This window comes from Callithrix jacchus, chromosome X (genome assembly GCF_049354715.1).
Source record: "Callithrix jacchus isolate 240 chromosome X, calJac240_pri, whole genome shotgun sequence".
Taxonomy (NCBI): Eukaryota; Metazoa; Chordata; class Mammalia; order Primates; family Cebidae; genus Callithrix; species Callithrix jacchus.
Window position 1 is genome coordinate 3234959 of NC_133524.1, and position 24036 is coordinate 3258994.

The window sequence follows — 24036 nt, forward strand, 5'->3', positions numbered from 1 at the left end:
CCAGCACTTTGGGAGTCTGAGGCGGGCAAATCGCTTGAATACAGGAGTTTGAGAACAGCCTGGGCAACATGGTGAAACTCCATCTCTACAAAAAATACACATGAAAAAATTAGTTGAGCATGTGACATGAACCTGTGGTCCCAGGTACTCAGGAGGCTGACCCGGGAGGATCACTTGAGCCCAGGAGGTCGAGGCTGCAGTGAGCCATGATCACACCACTGCACTCCAGCTTGGGCTATAGAGCGAGACCCTGTTTAAAACAAAAGAGTTAGAAGGGTCTGATAATTTGCCTGGTAGCTCCACTTCTTAGGGAGTTTAGAGAAAGTGAGATTTTTCTTACAGCCATAGGAATTGAGGAAGTTGGCACGCAAGTCTCTCTGTGAACTCTCAGCCGTAGATAACTTTTCTTTCCGTAACCTCGGGCCTGTTTTAGTTGCTAAAGGGGCATATATTTTGGTCTCTCTGATGACAGGGCCTTGTGCAACAGTGGAGCTCCTGCATCATGAAGGTCACCCTGAACATGGATAATATCACCCCAGACCACAGCTGCAGGCTTCACGGTAACTCGGGGCAAATGTCACTGGTTTTCCAAAACACGGCTGAAGTTTCAGGTCTGACTACACAGGCACAGCCCTGTTCTTCGACTGGTCATGTTTAAGGTACGAGCTCTATTTAAGCTGAGCGCCAAAAGATGTGTTGAATTAAGCTTAGCCTAAAGCTGCCTCCTGACATATTTTAAGGTTTGCCTAAAGGTTTCTAACCTAACTGGATGTGTAAGCAGGAACCTCCTCTTGTACCAATCACAAAGCTTTGTCCGAAGGAAGTCAACTGTCCAAACCATGCTCAGACAAGGCCAGTGGTGCGCTGCGACGAACGTGGCTGTTTCTGTCACTTTCCTTTTCTTGTCCAGAAACCTCCTCTCACCGTAAGACAGTGCCGGCGTCTCTCTGAACCTGCTCTGGTTCAGTGGGTTATCCAATTTGTGAATCATTCTTTACTCAATTAAACTGTTAAATTTATTTTACTTATTTATCTTTATTATTTATTTCTTTTAGAGACAGGTTCCCACTCTATCACCCAAACTGGAGGGCAGTGGCACCATCATAGCTCACTGCAGCCTTAACCTCCTGGGCTCAAGCGATTCACCCACCTCAGCCTCCCAAATAGCTAAGACTATAGGTGTACCTCACCTGCCTCAGCCTGCAGAGTAGCTGGGGCCATAGGTCATAAGTATGAGCCTCTCTTTTTTTTTTTTTTTTTTTTTTGCTTTAGCTGCTAGAAGAATGCTGGTGCCACTGGCAGAAAGCTGATGGAGGAAGCTATGTGTTGTAAGCTGTGCGTTGGAGATGCCACTGAGCTATCTCAGGGGAAATGCCGGCGAGGCAGTGGAAGGTGAAGGCTGGATGACAGGAGACTGTCGGTCTGGAGGTGAGACAGCGGCACTAGGGGATCCTGGCTTCAGCTAGACTGGGTGGTTTTCTTTAGCATGTAAATTTACTAGTTCAAGGCACGTCTGGCCCCACACATTTCTTTTGTCGTCATTGCTTTTTGTTTTACTCCTCTGATGCTAAGAAAGCTCCAGTATATACTTCTTTGAAGAACAAAGTCAGGCACCCTGGCTCATGCCTGTGGGCCCAGCTACTCAGAAGGCCGAGGCAGGAAGATGGCTTGAGCCTGGGAGGTCGAGGCTACAGTGAGCTATGGATACACCACCGTACTCTAGCCTGGGGGACAGAGTGGGACCCTATCTCAAAAGAAAGGAAAAAAAAATAAGCAAGATAGTGCATTTCAACGAAAGAGCGTTCCCTTAAAATGGAATAGGAAACACTTTCATTGATTGGGCATGTGGCGCATGGCTGTAATCTCAGCACTTTGGGAGTCTGAGGTGAGAGAATCGTTTGAGCCTGAGTTGGAGACCAGCCTGGGCAACGTGGAACCAAAAACACCTGGGCGTGACCGTAACCAGGTTGCAGAAACCTATTCAGAAGCTTGTGCTGAAATCCACTATTCCACACCTTGCTATAAATAGCCGACTTTAAAGCCCTTTAATTCAAACTGACCCCACCAGCACTTCCACATACTTCTTTCTGTTTTGTTTCTTGCTCTTTCATCCAGGCTGGATTACAGTGGCGCGATCATGGCGCACTGCAGTCTCGACCTCCCGGGCTGAATTGATCCTCCCACATCAGCCCCCTGAGTAGCTGGGACGGCAGGCATACATCCTCATACCTGGCTAGCTTTTGCATTTTTTGTAGAATGTGGTTTTGCCATGTTGCCCAGGTTGGTCTTGAAGTCCTGGCCTTGAGCAGTCCTCGTGCCTCGGCCTCCCAAAGTGCTATCATTACAGACATGAACCACTGTGCCCAGTCACATACTTCTTAACCCATAAACATTTAAGCTAACTCCCAGATCAGGGAGACAGATTTCAGCCCTGCCTCCTGTCCCCTTGCCAGTTGACCTCACAATAAAGTGTTAAAAAAAAAAAAACATACTGTACGGCATGGCATGGTGGCTCCCAGCTGTAATCCAAGTGCTTTGGAGGCTACGCAGATTGCTTGCACTCAGGAGTTGGAGACCAACATGGAAACAGCAAAACCCTGTCTTTACCAAAAAATCTAAAAATTAACCAGGCATGGTGTGTGTGCCTGTGGTCGCAGCTACTCCGGAGGCTAAGATGGGAGGATTACTTGAGTCTGTGGCAGAAGCTGTGGTGAGCCAAGATGATGCCACTGCACTCCAGCCCGGGCGACAGAGTGAGACCCTGTCTCGACAACAACAAAAACCAAAACCCCCAAAGCAGTGTCCTAGCATTGGCTTATATGCATGTCAAGGGGCAAGCCCATTGCTCAGCAGCAGAATGGGCGAAGCAACCCTGAAGAGTGGTAAGAAACCCTGCGTGGCTGGGAGACACAGAATAAGGTAAATGGTGGCAGACGCTGAAGGTGGAGAGGTAGCGGACGGTTCAGACCTCATAGTCCAAGATCAGAAGCTTGTGCTTTATTCCAGGAACAGTGGAAAACCATGACATGGGTCTACTCGGAGCACAGCAGGGTCAGGTCTACAATCTCATCTTCCCTACGGTCAGGTCTACAATCTCATCTTCCCTACGGTCAGGTCTACAATCTCATCTTCCCTACGGTCAGGTCTACAATCTCATCTTCCCTACAGTCAGGTCTACAATCTCCTCTTCCCTAAGGGTCAGGTCTACCGTCTAATCTTCTCTACGGTCAGGTCTACCATCTCCTCTTCCCTAAGGTCAGGTCTACATTCTCCTCTTCCCTACGGTCAGGTCTACATTCTCATCTTCCCTACAGGTCTACAATCTCCTCTTCCCTAAGGTCAAGTCTACAATCTCCTCTTCCCTACGGTCAGGTCTACATTCTCATCTTCCCTACGGTCAGGTCTACATTCTCATCTTCCCTACGGTCAGGTCTACATTCTCATCTTCCCTACGGACAGGTCTACCATCTCCTCTTCCCTATGGTCAGGTCTACAATCTCCTCTTCCCTACGGTCAGGTCTACATTCTCATCTTCCCTACGGTCAGGTCTACATTCTCATCTTCCCTATGGTCAGGTCTACATTCTCCTCTTCCCTATGGTCAGGTCTACAATCTCCTCTTCCCTACGGTCAGGTCTACATTCTCATCTTCTCTACGGTCAGGTCTACATTCTCATCTTCCCTACGGTCAGGTCTACAGTCTCATCTTCCCTACGGTCAGGTCTACTATCTCATCTTCCCTACGGTCAGGTCTACATTCTCCTCTTCCCTACGGTCAGGTCTACCATCTCCTCTTCCCTACGGTCAGGTGTACATTCTCATCTTCCCTACGGTCAGGTCTACATTCTCCTCTTCCCTACGGTCAGGTCTACCATCTCCTCTTCCCTACGGTCAGGTCTACATTCTCATCTTCCCTACGGTCAGGTGTACATTCTCATCTTCCCTACGGTCAGGTCTACATTCTCATCTTCCCTAAGGTCAGGTCTACATTCTCCTCTTCCCTACGGTCAGGTCTACCATCTCCTCTTCCCTACAGTCAGGTCTACATTCTCATCTTCCACAGTGTCAAGAGGATTTTGCACTAGAGGAGAATAAGGCTGGGAACCGAGGCAGTACCAGTTAGCAGGATGCTGCAGTGAAGAAAGTAAGAGATGGTGAAAGCTTCCACTTGGCTCCTGGCATTATGCGAGCTGAAACGATGCAGGCTGGTCCAGAAGCTATTTAGAATCTAGGCACAAGACAGGAAGATTAAATCATGTGTGATTAAATCATATCACAGCCTCCAATAAATCAACTTTACTATGATTCATCCTTGTTTCCTTGTTTCAGACCAACATCTCTGAGAAAGAAGTTGGATTACTGTGAAGGTCTTCTTTTGCTTTATTCTTTTGTTTTCTTTTTTTCAATACAGAGTCTCACCCTGTCACGCAGGTTGGAGACGTGATGTTGGCTCACTGCAACCTTCACCTCCTGGGTTCAAGCAATTCTCCTGTTTCAGCCTCCCAAGTAGCTGGGATTACAGGTGTGCACCACCACGTCCAGGTGATTTTTCGATCTTTTGTGGGAATGGGGTTTTGCCATGTTGGCCAGTCTGGTCTCAAACTTCTGGCTTCAATTGATGCACCCACCTCAGCCTCCCAAAGTGTTGGGATTACAGGAGTGAGCCACTGCCTGGTGGCTCTATTCTTGAAGGGCTATAATGGAACCAACCAAGGGAGGACCCGAGCAGCAAATGGTCACTCCTCACCCTGGTATCTCTGGGAATTTTATGAGGCTACTGTAGAAAAATGGTTTGATGAAATGAAGACGGTGGTCACCTAGTAAGTTGTAGAGAAATGGCTTCCACATGTAGGGTTTTCCTTTCCCAAACACATGACCTTAAGGTGAAATGGATAAAACTGCTGGCTTGGAAAGGTAATTAGTATAATTAGGACCATATTTATTTTTCAAAGACAGAGTTGAGGACCACTGTTGTTTTCTGTAATGCACGTCTAAGTGGGCTCAGAGGGATTGGGAACCCTGGTCCTGAGGCTGATTTCATAACCTGGGACACGTCTGTGGAAATACACGGTTGGAAGGGAGCTTGCACAGAGCTCTAAAGATCCCACTGCTGATTGGTTTTCATAGAAGAAATCGCTCAAGCGCCTCTGTAGCTGCCTCCATTCTAATAAGACAATGCAGCTTCCTCTCTCCCCAGCTTTCAACATCTGTGGAGACAGGGAATAAGGATTCCAATGCCATCGCTTAATGATGCTCTCATAAAACCCTTGACTAGATCGCAAGCCTTGCCTCCACTCTCCCCAAGCGACATTAAACATTCTTCCCATCTGCATTCGCCAACCCCTTTACCTTCTCCATGTCCTCTCCAACCAAATATTTTCTGAAAATAGGCATCCACGCTTGACCAAAAGTTGAATACATGTCTACCAAAACCTGAGGATGCTAAAAGAGAGTTTGTCTTGATTTTTATACCTGTGACCTATCTGTCATTTTATCTTGTTAATAATTGTAACTTTCAGGTCGGGCACAGTGGCTTATGCCTGTAATCCCAGCACTTTGAGAAGTCAAGGAGGAGGATCACTTGAGGTAAGGAGTTCAAGACCAGCCTGGCCAACATGGAGAAACTCTGTCTCTACTAAAGGTTGAAAAATTAGCCGGGTATAGTGATGCACACCTGTCATTCCAGCTACTCAGGAGGCTGAGGCACGAGAATGGCTTGACCTGGGAGGCAGAGGTTGCAGTGAGCTGAGATTGTGCCATTGCACTCCAGCCTGGGTGATGGAGTGAGAAATTCCATTTCAAAAACAAAACAAAACAAACTACAATGTAGAGATTTTCAGTGAATGGGGTTATACTGTTAGTCAGTGTTTGAATCAGCATCTGTAGTCCTTTTAGGAAGTAATAACAAGGTACAAGAAGAGAGGAAAGAGATGGCACATTGCAATCTACGTGAGGCTTTGGGTGTGAGCGAGGTTTCTAGGATCTTCTCACAAAGAAACAGCAAGAGAGAGAGGGGAGCATGCTTATATTCTATGCAGCCGAGAGTGCCAAAGATCTGAGAGGGATATGGTGGCAGCAAGTGAAAGAGAAGAATTTTCCCAGTGGAGCTCTTTTTAAAAAACAGAGATGCAGTCTTGCTGTGCTGTCCAGTCTGGGCTTGAACTTCTGGCCTCAAGTAATCCTCCCACATTGGCCTTTCAAAATGGTAATTTTGAAAGTAATTACAGTTACTAGTCACCATGCTTGACCGCCATCGGGGCACTTTGATGCTTGGCTATAAAAGTTATACTCATAAGAAGAAGCCCAAAGATGGAAAAAAAAAAAAAAAAAAAAACAAGTGTGCTGTGTTTACCAAGAACAAGGTGTCTGCTTTGCATGTGACCCCAAGAAGATACCTCTTAGCAGGAAAGTGGTCATTGGAGTTAGGGCCCACCCAGATAATCCAAGATGATCCCATCTGATTACGTCTGCAAATACCCAGATAAGGGCCTATTCCCAGGTTCTGTGGTTAAGATGTGAAGTTATATTTTAAATGTTGCCGTTCAACCTACTACAGCTTCCATGGGACATATTTGTCCAGCATCCAATGATGTAAACAGGATTTCTGTGTGTTTTTAAGAGCTGAAAAGGGAGGAATAATTATCATTCCTGAAATACCCTGAGTATTTTAGCAAAATAAAAGTTCCCCTGATTTGCTCAATGAATCTTTAGAATAAGTAGTAGGGAATTAACTATCATGGGTGTGATTCGAGACTTGGATGAATTCAGGGAAAAAGTAAAAAGCTGTTAAAATCTTACTACCTCCTGCCAGCTCACCAGACACCTGTAATGCTTCAGGAGCAGCACATGAAATATAATTTTTGAAGGAGAATTCCATGTGCACATCTACGTCAACGGAGAAAACAGCTGGGTGGGAAAACCTAGGAAAATGAACAGAGAGTAATTTTCGAGATTTCCTTTCATTGAAAAACAAAACTTGCTGGTTCAGAGATAAAAGAAAATGAAGCACTTTTTTTTGTAAAGGAAAGAATTCTCAGATTTGGAGTGAAACACTGATATGAGAAGTAAACGAATAGGTGAAAATATAAGGTAACCTTAGTGGAAAGGGATTTAAAAATTTTTCTTTGAAACTCCCTGTTTCATATGCTATGTGAATCTGATTTATTTACATTCATTTCATGTTAGCAGACAGACTCATGCTTTTACTCATGCTGTGCAGGATTTGGTGTACAAAGAAATACATCTACCTGTACTTATTTTGGTTATTGGTAAAATTAAATAAAGCCTTGGTTATCATGGCTTCCTGGGTTTGAAAATACTTGGTGGACACCCAGCTTCAATTTTGGGGAATATGCTTTGGGGAAACTCATGAATCATAGCTTATTTTTTCAAAGCATGTGGAGATTCCACTCACATGAAAAAATAAACTTTCACTTAAAATAGCATAATTCCAATAGGTGCTTTTGAAACAATGGAATCAACTCAGAATCAAAATTCTCTAGCTCACTGATCATCAGTTATAGAGTTAAAATATTAAGGGAAATTGTTTAAATATTGAAAACCTTTTAACCGATGGCTATCACATAATCATACGGAATGAGTAACCATCCCCAAATGCATGATAGAGTCATTTTAAAAATTGATGATACAACTATAGTTGGAATCCACACGCACAAACACACAATGACCCATGGCAAGTTTTATTTATACCATGCAAATGTTAAGTTAATCATTGCTTCTAGCTAATGCATATCCCAGAGTTTCTGACACTGTGGACGAAATCTAGAGCCACTTGTTTTTGCAGAGTTACATGGAAATGTTAATTAAGTCCAAATGGAATCGCAGTTTAACTGACTTAAACGCCAAATGGCTTCAATCACTTCCCAGAGTGAGACAAAGGGGAACTCATTGCAAATACATTCTACACAGGGCCTTCTGTTGACAATGTAGTGGTTACTGTGTTTCACGTGGTCACTTTGTTTCACGTGGTCACTTCCACGCAGTAGCTTAGAAAAGTGATGAAACTTTACAGACAGACACAGAGTGTGGGGGGTTGAGAGAGAGAGAGACAGAGAGAGAAGATGATAGATGATAGATGATAGATAGATAGATAGATAGATAGATAGATATGGATACAGGTACATAGATAATAGATAGATATAGAGATAGATAGATGAGATAGAGATGACAAATAGGTGAAATACCTAATTAGATAGAGAGGTAGAGATAGATATAGATGGATAGAGGAATGAATGACAGATGATAGATGAGATGGATAATGGATAATTAACAGATAGATGAGATAAGTAAAATAGATGAGATAGATACATGGATAGATAGATAACATAGGTAGGTAGAAGAAAGAAAGAAGAGAATGATTACATGGGTGGATAGATAGATGGTAGCTAGGTACAGAGATAAACAGATGGAATACATGGATGAATGTTTAGATAGATGGAATACATAGATGAAATTGATGGATGGATGGGTGGATAGGTAGGTAGCTCAGTGGGTAGACAGCTAGCTGGATAGTGATATGGTTTGGCTGTGTGCTCACCCAAATCTCATCTTGAATTGTAAGTTCCACAATTCCCATGTGTTGTGGGAGGAACTTAGGGGGAGGTGATTGAATTATGGGGGCAGGTCTTTCCTGCACTGTTCTCATGATAGTCAATAATTCTCATGAGATCTGATGGCTTTAAAAAGGGGAGTTTTCCTGCACAAGCTCTCTCTCTGCCTGCTGCCATTCATGTAAGACATGAGATGTGGACTTGCTACTCCTTCCCTTCTGCCATGATTGTGAGGCTTTCTCAGCCACCTGGAACTGTAAGTCCAATAAGCCCCTTTTCCCATATAAATTACCCAGTCTCAGGTATGTCTTTATCAGCAGCCTGAAAACAGACATACGGAGAGATGCATAGAGAGATGCATAGATAGATAGATACATACATACACATGTAGATGACAGATAGATACATACATACACACATAGATGATAGATACACACATACATACATAAAAACATAGAAATAGAAAGAATAAATGGTCTGGACAACAGGATAAATAACAGAATTTATTGACCCTAAATTCTCCACATGCCTCTGAAACAGTGCTAGCCAAAGCCCTTCTCAGATACAGGAGAGGGTCTCTCGATTTTCATTTTCTTATTCCTCACACTGAGAGCTCCTCGTTCTCAGCAGTGAGGTGCTCTGTTTAGCACCAGGAGTCACAGCCCGAGCTCCCAATCCAAGAGAAATCTGCAGGTTAGCACTCGATCTTAAAGAAAGAACGTGAAAGCTGTCAACACTGTGGATTGGGACGAGGCTGGAGAGCAGGTGACAGCCACCGTTGCAAGTCTGCTGGCTGCATCGATGCTCTGTGTGACTTCAGTCCTACCCAAGGCAGCCCTTGCCTGTGGGTTCTGCACAGTTCTTTCTGGCTCACAAGAGCATGCAGGGATCGAGACAGAGGATTAAGACTCCTGCTTGTCCAACCTTGACCCAACCTTGAGAAAAGAACAGTTTGGTGACATCTGAGGCATTACAAACAACAGGACTTGCAAGCCAGTCAGACCTGCACTTTAATCTCACCTTTAAAGCTCAGTGAACATGTGATCCTCCACGCAACCTCCCACCTCCCTGCACCTCTGAGATACCCTGTTACATCATGGGTACTGTTCTTCACAATGTTATCTGCATGTCAATCAGACTGCAGTGTGCACATTCAAATACAGGAAGGTTTTGTTTCACAATATCATCTGTATGTCAATCAGACTGCAGTGTACACATTCACAAACAGGAAGGCTTTGTTTCACAATGTCATCTGCATGATCAGACTGCAGTGTGCACATTCACATACAGGAAGGCTTTGTTTCACAATGTCATCTGCATGTCAATTAGACTGCAGTGTACACATTCAAATACAGGAAGGCTGAGGGAATCTGTAGGGATCGCTCCCGTGTGAGGCCCCTGGGAAATGGGCCTCCCCATAAGGTGAGCTTGAGCCCAGACACAGATCCCTGGTTGGGGGAGTCGAGCTGAGGGAAAGTAGGAACCGAGAGAGGAACTATATGTTATCCAAAATAATTAACAGACATTACTTTATGGATACGAGGACTTGGAAGGCATTGTGTCTACTTTTGGCTCCTTATGGTTTATTGGTTGATTGTGTTCGTTTTGGACCCTTGTTACCTTCGTTGTAAAATATTAACTTAAGTATTTACACTTGGTAACTTACTTACCATAACTTACTGGGTGTAACTGTAACTTAATTACCATAGCTTACAGGACGTAACTGTAACTTATTTACCATAGCTTACAGGGTGTGACTGTAATCTACTTACCTTGACCTATTGGGCATAACTTACTTACTGGAAGTAACCTACTTACAGGGCGTAGCCTACTTACTGTGCTTAACTTACTTACTGGGTGTAACTTGCTTACTGTAACTTAAGTACGTTAATCTGGTGTAAACAAATTTAACTTCAAAAAAGTATATAATGAAAGACATTGCAAAAATAAAATTGCTGCATGAGCATAGCGCATGCAGCCCTCCACACCTCGCCTTTTCTATCTTCTTTTTTTCCGGCACGCGCTCTCTTCCAGGTTTGGGACCCTCTCGCTGGACGAGATTCCCGGGCTCGCGTTCAGTTCACAACAGAAGGCTTTGTTTCACAATATCATCTGCATGTCAATCAGACTGCAGTGTGCACATTCAAATATAGGAAGGCTTTGTTTCACACGCACATCACTTTGAGTGAGCCAGGACTGAGCTGCCAGCACAGCTCAATTTGCACAAATAGCAATTTACTCAAAAATTTGAGTGATTTTTTTAAAGAGGTGTTGACTTACTTTATAGCTTTCTTTTTCATATGAAAATATTGAGAAGATTTTTTAAAATCTTGTATTCATTACACTTAGAGTTGGTATATCATACAACAGACATCAAGAGTGTGTGGAGAGAATCAACAAAGAATTTGAAATTAATGATGTTAATCCCTGGTGTTGATTGCCATATGATTTAAAACACTGATATCTTTTATCTATCTTAAGACAGGGTCTGGCTCTGTCACCCAGGTTGGAGGGCAGTGGTGTGATCTTGGATCACTGCAAGCTCCACCTCCCAGGCTCAGCTGATCCTCCCACCTCAGCCTTCAAAGTACCTGGGACTCCAGGCACATGCAACCACCACAACCCACAAATATTTTTTGTAGGGTTTTTTTTTTTTTTTTGGTAGAGATGAGGTTTTGCCATTTAGCCCAGGCTGGTCTTGAACTTATGGGCTCAAGCAATCTGTCTGCCTAAGCCTTCTAAAGTGCCAGGATTACAGGCGTGAGCCACCATGCCTGGTCAAGAATTTTTAATATACATCAAAGTTTCCATCAAGCATGTAGGTGTTTGTCCCGACCCGCGGGACGAGCAACGCGGACCCTAGGGAGGAAGTGGGGATTATGGGAGAGACAGGAGACGCGAAGAATGGAGACAAGTCAAGGGATCTGATCAAGTCTCGTTTATTAGGTACAAAACAGCAGCTTATAAGCAAGCAAAGGCGGGAAAACTTGGAGTATTGACGTCAGAGGATAACCATGGAGATGAGGCGTAGGTGGGTCTCGTGATTACCTCGTGATTAAGAAGAATGTGGAAAATAGATAAGGGAAGCGGGATCTTGAGTAACAAGGCCACAAGGTTGCTTATCACAGCATTCAAGATAGCCAGATGGACACTGCTTCCTACAGGTGTTCATTATTATTAGTAGTAGTAGTAGTAATTTATCTTTCACGATGAGATTTTGCTTTGTTTCCCAGGATGGAGTGTAGTGTTGTGATCATGACTCGCTGAAATCTCGACCTCCTAAGCTCCAGGAATCCTTCCACCTCAGCTTCCTGAGTAGCTGAGAGTACAGGTGCACTTCACCATGCCCAGCAAATTTTTCTATTTTCTCTACAGATGGGGTCTCGTCATCTTGCCAAGGCTGGCCTTGAACTATGAGCATCAAGCAATGTTTCTGCCATATTTTTATTATCATTTTGAGATGTAGGGTGATTCTGCCACCCAGACTGGAGTACAATGGCATGACCTTCACTCACTTCCACCTATGCCTCCTGGGTTCAAGTGATTCTTCTGTCTCAGCTTCCCAGGTAGCTGGGACTACAGGTGCACACCACCCGGCTGGGTAATTTTTTCTATTTTTAGTAGAGACAGGGTTTTGCTATGTTGGCCAGGCTCATCTTGAACTCCTGACCTCAGGTGATCTGCTCACCTCAGCCCCTTAAAGTGCTGGGATTACAGGCGTGAGACACTGTGCCCAACCACCAAATTATTATTTTTAATATACCTTTACTTTTAGAGCTGTTTTAGGTTCACTGCAAAATCGAATGGAAAGTACAGAGAGTATCCACATACTCGGTGCCCTCAGACAGGCACAACCTCCACCACAGTCAACATCTCCCACTAGACTGGTGCATTTGCTACAATCCATGGGCCTGACACGTCATCATGACCCAAAGTCGACAGTTGAAGTTCACAGTTGGTGTTGTGCCTTCTGAGAGTCTTGGCAAATCCATGACATGCATCCCACACTACACTATCACACAGTATAGTTTCACTTTCCCTAAAATCCTCTGTGCTCCACCTATTTATATCCCTCCTCCACCAACCCATATCAACACCTGATCTTATTGTCTCCAAAGTTTTGTCCTTTCCAGAACATCATATAATTGAAAGCATGCAGCAGATAGTTAACTTTAAAAAATGAAATTCTGAATTATTTCTTTTGGAAAGAAAACATTATTTTTTAGCCATGATGATGTTTAAATAATTACTGTGTGCCAGACATTGTATATATCTTGCTTAATTAAGTTATTAACATTTTTGTGAATAAAGCGTTCACCTCCTTATGTTACAGTACAGCTCAGAGGATCCAAATTGGGGCAGGTATGCATGTGAGCTTCCTTACTTTTGAGCCCCTTGCTGTTGACTCTATATTTGTTTTGAAAACTCTGAGTCTGCTATTGACCATCAGAATACTTCGATCTTGACTTTGACCTTAGGTTTCATTTATTTTTATCCAGGTGCCATTTGACAGGTTGAAGCCACCATCAAGTTGAGATTTCCTACACAAGAAATGTTCTTATGAGCAGGCTGGGCATGGCGGCTCACACCTGTAATCCCACCACTTTCAGAGGCTGAAATGGGCAGACCACTTGAGGTCAGGAGTTCAAGATCAGCCTGGCCAACATAGCAAAACATCGTCTCTACTAAAAATGCAAAAATTAGCCAGGCGTGGTGAGGTGAGCCTGTAATCTCAGCTACTTGAGAAGCTGAGGCAAGAGAATACAGAGTGAGCCCCTGTCTCGATAGATAGATAGATAGATAGATAGATAGATAGATAGATAATAGATAGATAGATAGATATAGACAAACAAATGTTCTTACGAGTGATCATCTCTTTGAGGAATAACAGAAAGGCCATTTCTATAAACAATTCATGTTTTATTATCACTGATCTTCTGTTTTATTGCATGTTTGATGTGCAAGTGAAGAAGAAGACCAAAAAAATTTTGGAGAAATGCCTCATATAGACAGAGTTAGTAGTAAGGGAAATCAAACACGAGAGGACCTAATTTAGTAAGTGAAACAGTCTACCTGATTACCTGGATACACAAGAGTATTGAGATACCACCGAGAAGCTCCGAGAAACTCCCTGGGTCTCTGTTCCCCTGGATTGTGTTGGATGCATGAATTTACACTGGAATTCCAGATACAGCGTCCTCTTGATTGAAATGCTTTTCAGGCAGCATCTGTAGGGACCTTTCTCAGAGTCAATGACTGGTGACACCTCTTCCTAGCCTACACTTCCTTGCGGCAAATACACAAAGATGGAAATGCAACATCTAACTGTAATTAAGGAGAGTGAAAGGTGCATACTTGCTGCTGTAATCAGTTGTGTTTCTATGAAAATGCTTAGGCATAATTTTACCAAATTAATATTAAAGTAACCATGCACTTGAGTCAACTTCTACAAGTTCATTTGGGTTTAAAAGAAATATGGAGATGAGCTAATTTTTACCCAGAAAGGCAGTGGGGAGCTACAGTAATATTTTCAGGTCTTATGGCTGGTTGTGAAGTAAAGAGATCCTGAATTCTATGCTCCACTTTGAAAAATAAAGTGATTCTAGTTTCTATGGGGAAAATGTAACTTCTATGGCAAAATTCTAGTTTTTTGGGCAAGAGTGAGGTACCAGAGACAGGAAAGGAGAATAAGGTCAGAGAGAAGACATTTATGCAGGAAGTACAACACACACACACACACATTCGCACAAACACAACATGAGTAGGGTGGACACTTCAATAAAAGAAAGGGCTTGAATGAAAATATGCAGGCCTGGCATGGTAGCTCGTGCCTGTAATCCCAGAACTTTGGGAGGCTGATGCAAGAAGATCGCTTGAGCCCAGGAGTTTGAGACCAGCCTGGGCAACATGGTGAAACACCATCTCTTCAAGAAAATGCAAAAAACTTAGCTGGGCATGGTGGCACACACCTGTGGACTCAGATATTCGGGAGGCGGAAGTGGGAGGATAACCTGAGATTGGTAAGACGATGTGACAGTGAGCCTGGGTGACAGAGGAAGACTCCCAACAAAACAAAAAATAAATGGAAAAAATATGGAAGAAAAATACTGGTATGGGATAGCAAAAAGGAGCATCCGCTTAATCGAAATAGCCATAGTATGCCAAAAAATTATAGATGGTGAAGGCAGATTCAAAATAAAGCAAAGGACATTGTTAGCTTGGAGGTGGTCCTTATATTATGCAGACAATCAAGGTAAATTGCTGTGTGATCATAATGCAAATATGGATGCGAAGACCAACAGAAAACAGCTACATCACGTGCTTTTTAATTTCCTACTTCTGGCATCTAATGTTGTACAAGACGTTGGCCACCATTGCTCTCATAGGCAACAGGAGATTAAGGGTGGGTGGGAAAAATAAAAATGGGAATAAGAAACTACCCAAAGACATGGGGGTAACCTTTGGGCATCGCTGAGAATGAGGGTAGAAAACAACAGTGCTAAAATGCGTACGTGATTACCATTTTGTATTCTCAACACAGACTGGGGTTTCAGTAGTAAAGACTGTTAACTAATGTGCTCTTAGATTCTGTCACTTTTGCTATCCAACATTTTACCCAGGAAATCCATGCAAGTCATTCTGTTAGTCTCCAAAGACTAGAAATAAAAGTTGTTTAAAAACTTTTCTAATTAGATTGATTGAATTGTACTCTGGCCTCAAAGTCATTTCTTTTCCAGCTCATTAAGCTCATCCTAAAAAAATGATGTTGTTCATATTCATTGCTAGTGGATTAATTATCCAGTATGAATTGTAGGTTCCAAATGCTTTGAATCATATCATCGTGGTGGGTGTGGTTTTTCTTTAATCACTTCCAAAAGAGAAACGTTTATTTTTGTTGGTTTCTTTAAGTCTTTTCTCATCTAAATGCTGTAAAGACAGAAAAAAATCTCAGCACAGTACGTTGATAAATCCCACGATAATTCTCTCCACTTTTATTAGTTAAGAATTCAACATTATTATGCAAACAAATCAGTATTGAGACACGCAAGTCAAATAGGCGACAAAATGTCTTAAAAGTTTTTTTCTGTAGAGCTTTCTTTTACCAAAGTGTGTATAAGTCAATCATTCTTGGACATTTTCTTAACTTTATTAATAACTTTGAACACCACCTTTATGGACTTTTAGAGTTGTTAACCAGGATTTCCTGACAAACAGGTTATGCTGATTTAAATCAAGCCATCAATTGAAAACAAAAATGTCTAAAGTTTTAATATTTAAGTGTGTTGAAATAAACTGCTGTCACCCTAAATAACAGAGAAGGACTCGGTAAAAGAAAAGATATTTATTTGGGAATGTAGCATTGCAATGGAAATTCACATGCCATAGGAAACTGAGACGATGATACCACCTGTGGAGCTCTGTTCTGCAGACCCTGACTCAGTGGTGGATGAGTAAATACACTCAAACACACAGCACAGTGATCAAATGGGCTAGGGAAGTCGTCAGCTGTTCTCAGAGGGCGATTGCAGCTACCCAACCCCTTGCTAGCTGTTTCTCCTCGCATTTGTTCAATATAGATTTAGTAACAGAGGTTCTAAGTCAACACGCTTATGGATAATTAACATGGTTAAAATAGTGGTTTTACAAATGATAAAAGCTTCTGGTTCCAGGGCCCAAAGTAAAGGCCATTAATGAGTAATCCCCTTTCCACCTCCCCAGCAGGGAGATGAGTAAACAGTTAGACACAAAGGAATTTGGGGTAAACAGACTTAACTGGGGAAGTTTCTGTTATCCCTAATCTTCACCCTATGACCTAATGCTCTAAGATAAGGACCGGCTGCCTTCAGCCTGTCCCATTATTTAATAAAAATCGTTCGGCCTTCCAAAAGGTTTGAGACTATTATCCTATAACTTCCCTAATTATTCCCTTAATATTTTGCCAACCACTCTGAGTGGATCTTAACAGGAAACTATGTGCATATTTGGGGAGGTGGAGAAGAAAGACAAAGATTTTTTTGAGGGAAATTTTACTTAATTATTTTGAAATAATTATCTATGGCTACAAATATTGATAAAAAGGATGAGCCAGGCACATTGGCTCACACCTACAATGCCAGCACTTCAGGAGGCCAAGTCAGGAGGATCGTTTGAGCCCAGGAGTTCAAGATCAGCCTGGGCAACATAGGGAGACCCTGACTCTACAAAAGAAGAAGAACAAGAGGAAGAAGAAGAAGGACGAGGAGGAGAAAAGGAAAGAAAAAAACAAAGAAAGGAAAGAAAGAAACAAAGAAAGGAAAGAGGAAAAAAGAAAGAAAGAAAGAATGGAAGGAAGGAAGGAGACAGAAAGCAGAAAAAAATGGAAAGAAAGGACAGAGAGAGAAAAAAACAAAGAAAAAGAAAGACAAGGGTGAAAAAGGAAGTATGTCTGTCTCAGAAGAGTAATAAAAAGTGTGTCCTGCACAGGACAGCAATGTGAAGTGTGTGCTGCACAGGGTAGGAACCGGGAGTGTGTCCTGCAAAGAAGAGACACAGGAAGTAAGTCCTGCACAGGGGAGGAACTGCAAGTGTGTCAACCTTAGATTAACAAGAAAAGTGGCCTGCACAGGGGAAGAACAGAAAGTGTGTGCTTCACAAGGGAAGAAAAATAAGTGTGTCCTGCTCAAAGGAGACACAAGAAGTATGTCTCACACAGGGTACAAAAAAAAATTGTGTCCTGCATAGAGAATAAACGCGAGATGTGTTCTGTACAGGGGAGACACAAGAAGGGTGCTCTGCACAGAAAAGAAACAGGAAGTGTTTCCTGCACAGATGCACAATAGAAAGTGTGTGCTGCATAGGAGAGGCACACAAAGTGTGTCATTCACAGAGCTGAAAGAAGAGGAGTGCCCTTCACAGAAGAAAAGCAGAAAGTGTGTCTTGCACAGGAGAGAAATAGAAAATATGTCTGTCTTGCACAGGGTAGAAACAGAAAATATGTCGTCTCAGGAGAGTGACAGGAAGTGTGTCTAACACGGGAGAAACACAGGAAATGTGTCCTGCACAGAGAAAGAACAGGAAGTACGCCTGTCTCAGGAGAGCAACATGAAGTGTGTCCTGCACAGGAGAAACACAAGTGTGTCCTGCAAAGACAAAGAACAGGAAGTAGGTCTGTCTCAGGAGAGCAACAGAAAGTGTGTATACACAGGAAAAACACAGGAAGTGTGTCCTGCATAGAGGAAGAACAGGAAGTAGGCCTGTCTCAGGAGAGGAACAGGAAGTCTCCAGTCTCAGGAGAGCAACAAGAAACACAGGAAGTGTGTCTTACACAGGAGAAACACAGGAAGTGTGCCCGGCAGAGAGGAAGAACAGAAAGTATGTCTGTCTCAGGAGAGCAACAAAAAGTGTCTCCTGCACAGAGGAAGAACAGAAAATATGTTTGTCTCAGGAAAGAAACAGGCAGTGTGTCCCGCATGGAAGAATCACCGGACATGTGTCCTGCACAAAGGAAGAACAGGAAGTAGGTCTGTCTCAGGAGAGCCAAAGGAAGTGTGTCCTGCACAGGAGAAACACAAGAAATCTGCCCTGCACAGAGGAAGTACAGAAAGTAAGTCTGTCTCTGGAGAGCGGCAGGAAGTGTGTCCTGCACTGGAGAAACACAAGCAGTGTGTCCTGCACTGAGGAAGAAGAGGAAGTTGTCAGTCTCAAGAGAGCAACAGGAAATGTGTCCTACATGGGAGAAACACAGGAAGTCTGTCCTACACAGAGGAAGAACAGGAAGTAGATCAGTGTGAGGAGAGTAACAGGAAGTGTGTCCTGCACAGAAGAAAAACAGGAAGTGTGTCCTGCACAGACGAGAAATAGGCAGTACGTCTGTCTCAGAAGAACAACAGGAAGTGTGACCTGCACAGAAGAAACATTGGAGTGTGTCCTACACTGAGGAAGAAGAGGAAGTAAGTCTCTCTGAGGAGAGCAACAGGAAGTGTGTCTGGCACAGGAGAAAATCAGAAAGTGTGTCCTGCACAGCAAAAAAACAGGAAGTGTAATCTGCAAAGAGGATAAACAGGAAGTATGTCTGTCTCAGGAGAGCAACAGAAAATGTGTCCTACACAGGAGAAACACAGAAAGTGTGACCTGCAAAGAGGAAGAACAGGAAGTATGTCTGTCTCAGGAGAGAAACAGGAAGTGTGTCCTGCACAGGAGAAACAGAGGAAGTGTGTCCTGCACAGAGGAAGAACAGGAAGTAGGTCTGTCAGGAGAGCAACAGGAAGTGTGTCCTCAACATGAGAAACGCAGGAAGTCTTTTCTGCGCAGAGCAAGTACAGGAAGTAGGTCTGTCTTGGGAGAGCAACAGGAAGTGTGTCCTGCACAGGAGAAACACAGGAAGTGTGTCCTGCAGAGAGGAAGGACAGGAAGTAGTTCTGTGTGAGAAGAGCAACCGGAAGTGTGTCCTGCACAGAAGAAACACTAGAAGTGTGTCACGCACAGAGGAAGAACAGGAAGTACATCTGTCTCATGAGAGCAACAGGAAGTGTGTCCTGCACAGGAGAAACACGGGAAGTGTATCCTGCACAGTAGAAGAACAGAAAGTAGGTCTGTCTCAGGAGAGCACAGGGAGTGTGTCCTGCACAGCAGAATCTCATAAAGTGTGTCTTTCAAAGAGGAAAAACAGGAAGTAGGTCTGTGTGAGGAGAGCAACAGGAAGTGTGTCCTGCACAGGAGATACAGAGGAAGTGTGTCCTTCACAGAGGAAGAACAGAAAGTAGGTCTGTCTCAGGAGAGCAGCAGGAAGCGTGTCCTGCACAGGAGAAACACAGGAAGTGTGTCCTGCACAGAGGAAGAACAGGAAGTATCTCTGTGTGAGGAGAGTAATAGGAAGTGCGTCCTGCACAGGAGAAACACAGGAAGTGTGTCCTGCACAGAGGAAGAACAGGAAGTATCTCTGTGTGAGGAGAGTAATAGGAAGTGTGTCCTGCACAGAAGACACAGAGGAAGTGTGTCCTGCACAGAGGAAGAACAGGAAGTACATCTGTCTCATGAGAGCAGCAGGAAGTGTGTCCTGCACAGGAGAAACACGGGAAGGGTATCCTGCACAGAGGAAGAACAGAAAGTAGGTCTGTCTCAGGAGAGCACAGGAAGTGTGTCACGCACAGCAGAATCTCCGGAAGTGTGTCTTGCAAAGAGGAAAAACAGGAAGTAGGTCTGTGTGAGGAGAGCAAGAGGAAGTGTGTCCTGCACAGGAGAAATAGAGGAAGTGTGTCTTGCACAGAAGAAGAAGAGGAAGTAAGTCTGTCTCAAGAGAGCAACAGGAAGTGTGTCCTACACAGGAGAAACACAGGAAGTCTGTCCTGCACAGAGGAAGAACAGGAAGTAGGTCTGTCTCAGGAGACCAACAGGAAGTGTGTCCTGCACAGAGGAAGAACAGGAAGTACGTCTGTCTCAGGAGAGCAACAGGAAGTGTGTACTGCACAGGAGACATACAGGAAGTGTGATCTGCACAGAGGAAGAACAAAAAGTATGTCTCTCTCAGGAGAGCAACAGGAAGTGTGTCCTGCACAGGAGAAACACAGGAAGTCTGTTCTTCACAGAGGAAGTACAGGAAGTAGGTCTGTCTTAGGAGAGCAAGAGGAAGTGTGTCCTGCACAGGAGAAACACAGGAAGTGTGTCCTGCAGAGAGGAAGGACAGGAAGTAGTTCTGTGTGAGGAGAGCAACAGGAAGTGTGTCCTGCACAGGAGAAACACGGGAAGTGTATCCTGCACAGTAGAAGAACAGAAAGTAGGTCTGTCTCAGGAGAGCACAGGAAGTGTGTCACGCACAGCAGAATCTCCGGAAGTGTGTCTTGCAAAGAGGAAAAACAGGAAGTAGGTCTGTGTGAGGAGAGCAAGAGGAAGTGTGTCCTGCACAGGAGAAATAGAGGAAGTGTGTCTTGCACAGAAGAAGAGGAAGTAAGTCTGTCTCAAGAGAGCAACAGGAAGTGTGTCCTACACAGGAGAAACACAGGAAGTCTGTCCTGCACAGAGGAAGAACAGGAAGTAGGTCTGTCTCAGGAGACCAACAGGAAGTGTGTCCTGCACAGAGGAAGAACAGGAAGTACGTCTGTCTCAGGAGAGCAACAGGAAGTGTGTACTGCACAGGAGACATACAGGAAGTGTGATCTGCACAGAGGAAGAACAAAAAGTATGTCTCTCTCAGGAGAGCAACAGGAAGTGTGTTCTGCACAGGAGAAACACAGGAAGTCTGTTCTTCACAGAGGAAGTACAGGAAGTAGGTCTGTCTTAGGAGAGCAAGAGGAAGTGTGTCCTGCACAGGAGAAACACAGGAAGTGTGTCCTGCAGAGAGGAAGGACAGGAAGTAGTTCTGTGTGAGGAGAGCAACAGGAAGTGTGTCCTGCACAGGAGAAACACGGGAAGTGTATCCTGCACAGTAGAAGAACAGAAAGTAGGTCTGTCTCAGGAGAGCACAGGAAGTGTGTCACGCACAGCAGAATCTCCGGAAGTGTGTCTTGCAAAGAGGAAAAACAGGAAGTAGGTCTGTGTGAGGAGAGCAAGAGGAAGTGTGTCCTGCACAGGAGAAATAGAGGAAGTGTGTCTTGCAAAGAAGAAGAAGAGGAAGTAAGTCTGTCTCAAGAGAGCAACAGGAAGTGTGTCCTACACAGGAGAAACACAGGAAGTCTGTCCTGCACAGAGGAAGAACAGGAAGTAGGTCTGTCTCAGGAGACCAACAGGAAGTGTATCCTGCACAGAGGAAGAACAGGAAGTACGTCTGTCTCAGGAGAGCAACAGGAAGTGTGTACTGCACAGGAGACATACAGGAAGTGTGATCTGCACAGAGGAAGAACAAAAAGTATGTCTCTCTCAGGAGAGCAACAGGAAGTGTGTCCTGCACAGGAGAAACACAGGAAGTGTGTCCTGCAAAGAGGAAGGACAGGAAGTAGTTCTCTGTGAGGAGAGCAACAGGAAGTGTGTCCTGCACAGGAGAAACAGAGGAAGTGTGTCTTGCACAGAGAAAGAAGAGGAAGTCAGTCTGTCTCAAGAGAGCAACAGGAAGTGTGTCCTACATGGGAGAAACACAGAAAGTCTGTCCTGCACAGAGAAAAAACAGGAAGTATATCTGTGTGAGGAGAGCAACAGGAAGTGTGTCCTGCAGAGGAGAAACACTGGAAGGTGTCCTGCACAGAGGAAGAACAGGAAGTACATCTGTCTCAGGAGAGCAATAGGAAGTGTGTCCTACACAGGAGAAACACAGGAAGTCTGTCCTTCACAGAGGAAGAACAGGAAGTAGGTCAGTGTGAGGAGAGTGACAGGAAGTGTCTCCTGCACAGGAGAAACACAGGAAGTGTGTCCTGCACAGATGAGAAACAGGCAGTACGTCTGTCTCAGGAGAGCAACAGGAAGTGTGTCCTGCACAGAAGAAACACTGGAAGTGTGTCCTACACTGAGGAAAAAGAGGAAGTAAGTCTATCTGAGAAGAGTAACAGGAAGTGTGTCCTGCACAGGAGAAACACTGAAAGTGTGTCCTGCACAGCGGAAAAATAGGAAGTACGTCTGTCTCAGGAGAGCAACAGGAAGTGTGTCCTGCACAGAAGAAACACTGGAAGTGTGTCCTGCACAGAGGAAGAACAGGAAGTACACCTGTCTCAGGAGAGTGACAGGAAGTGTGTCCTGCACAGGAGAGTGACAGGAAGTGTGTCCTGCACAGAGGAGGAACAGGAAGTAGGTTTATCCCAGGAGAGAAAAAGAAAGTGTGTCCTGCACAGAAGAAACACAGGAAGCATGTCCTCCACAGGAAAAACACAGAAAGTGTGTCCTGCACAGGGGAAGAACAGAAATTGGGCCTGTGTCAGGAGAGCCATAGGAAGTGTGTCCTGCACAGGAGAAACACAGGAAGTGTGTCCTGCAAAGGAGAAACACAGGAAGTCAGTCCTGCACAGAGGAAGTACAGGAAGTAGTTTTATCCCAGGAGAGCAAAAGAAAGTGTGTTCTGCACAGAAGAAACACAGGAAGCGTGTCCTGCACAGGAAAAACACAGAAAGTGTGTCCTGCACAGGGGAAGAACAGAAATTAGGCCTGTGTCAGGAGAGCCATAGGAAGTGTGTCCTGAACAGGAGAAACACAGGAAGTCTGTCCTGCACAGAGGAAGAACAGGAAGTAGGTCAGTGTGAGAAGAGTAACAGGAAGTGTCTCCTGCACAGGAGAAACACAGGAAGTGTGTTCTGCACAGACAAGAAACAGGCAGTACGTCTGTCTCAGGAGAGCAACAGGAAGTGTTTCCTGAACAGAAGAAACACAGGAAGTTTGTCCTGCACAGTGGAAAAACAGGAAGTATGTCTGTCTCAGGAGATCAACAGCAAGTGTGTCCTGCACTAAAGAAACACAGGAAGTGTGTCCTGCACAGAGGAAGAACAGTAAGTACGTCTGTCTCAGGAGAGCAACAGGAAGTGTGTCCTGCACAGGAGAAACGCAGGAAGTGTGACCTGCAAAGAGGAAGAACAGAAAGTATGTCTGTCTCAGGAGAGAAACAGGAAGTGTGTCCTGCATGGGAGAAACAGAGAAAGTGTGTCCTGCACAGAGGAAAAATAGGAAGTAGGTCTGTCTCAGGAGAGCAACAGGAAGTGTGTCCTGAACATGAGAAACACAGGAAGTCTGTCCTGCACAGAGCAAGCACAGGAAGTATGTCTGTCTCAGGAGAGCAACAGGAAGTGTGTCCTGCACAGAAGAAACACTGGAAGTGTGTCCTGCACAGAGGAAGAACAGGAAGTACGTCTGTCTCATGAGAGCAACAGGAATTGTGTCCTGCAGAGGAGAAACACAGGAAGTGTATCCTGCACAGAGGAAGAACAGAAAGTAGGTCTGTCTCAGGAGAGCACAGGAAGTGTGCCCTGCACAGCAGAATCTCAGGAGGTGTGTCTTACACAGAGGAAAACCAGGAAGTAGGTCTGTGTGAGGAGAGCAAGAGGAAGTGTCTCCTGCACTAAAGAAACATAGGAATTGTGTCCTGCACAGAGGAAGAACAGGAAGTACGTCTGTCTCAGGAGGGTAACATAAAATGTGTCCTACACAGGAGAAACACAGGATGTGTGTCCTGCACAGAGGAAGAACAGGAAGTACATCTTTCTCAGGAGAGCCAAAGGAAGTGTGTCATGCACAGGAGAAACAAAGGAAGTGTGACCTGCACAGAGGAAGCATAGGAAGTAGGACTGTCTCAGAGAAACAGGAAGTTTGTACTGCACAGGAGAAACACAGGAAGTGTGTCCTGCACAGAGGAAGAACAGAAAGTAGGCATGTGTGAGGAGAGCCACAGGATGTGTGTCCTGCACAGGAGAAACACAGAAAGTGTGTCCGGCACTGAGGAAGAACAGGAAGTACATGTGTCTTAAGAGAGCCAAAGGATGTGTCTCATGCACAGAAGAAACACAGGAAATGTGTCCTACACAGAGGAAGAACAAGAAGTATGTCTGTCTCAGGAGAGCAACAGGAAGTGTGTCCTGCAC